Genomic DNA, 215 nt, shown 5'->3' with positions numbered 1-215 from the left:
GCAACCTGGTCTAGGGGAAGGTGTCCCTGCTGATGGCAGGGGGGTTGGAACTGGATGAGCTTTAAGGTCCCTCCCAACCCAACCCAGTCTGTGGCTCTGTGACCCCCTCAGCACCTCGGTGGGTATTGATGAGCGTTGGTATCACGATGGGCTGTGCCCCAGGGCTGCCATCGTGGGTGATGCTGCTGTGAGGGGATCCCCAGAGGGACCTCCCC

This window comes from Antrostomus carolinensis, unplaced genomic scaffold, assembly GCF_000700745.2.
Source record: "Antrostomus carolinensis isolate BGI_N321 unplaced genomic scaffold, ASM70074v2 scaffold37625, whole genome shotgun sequence".
Taxonomy (NCBI): domain Eukaryota; kingdom Metazoa; phylum Chordata; class Aves; order Caprimulgiformes; family Caprimulgidae; genus Antrostomus; species Antrostomus carolinensis.
The sequence above is the reverse complement of the archived record's forward strand: the minus strand, read 5'-3'. Positions refer to the sequence as shown.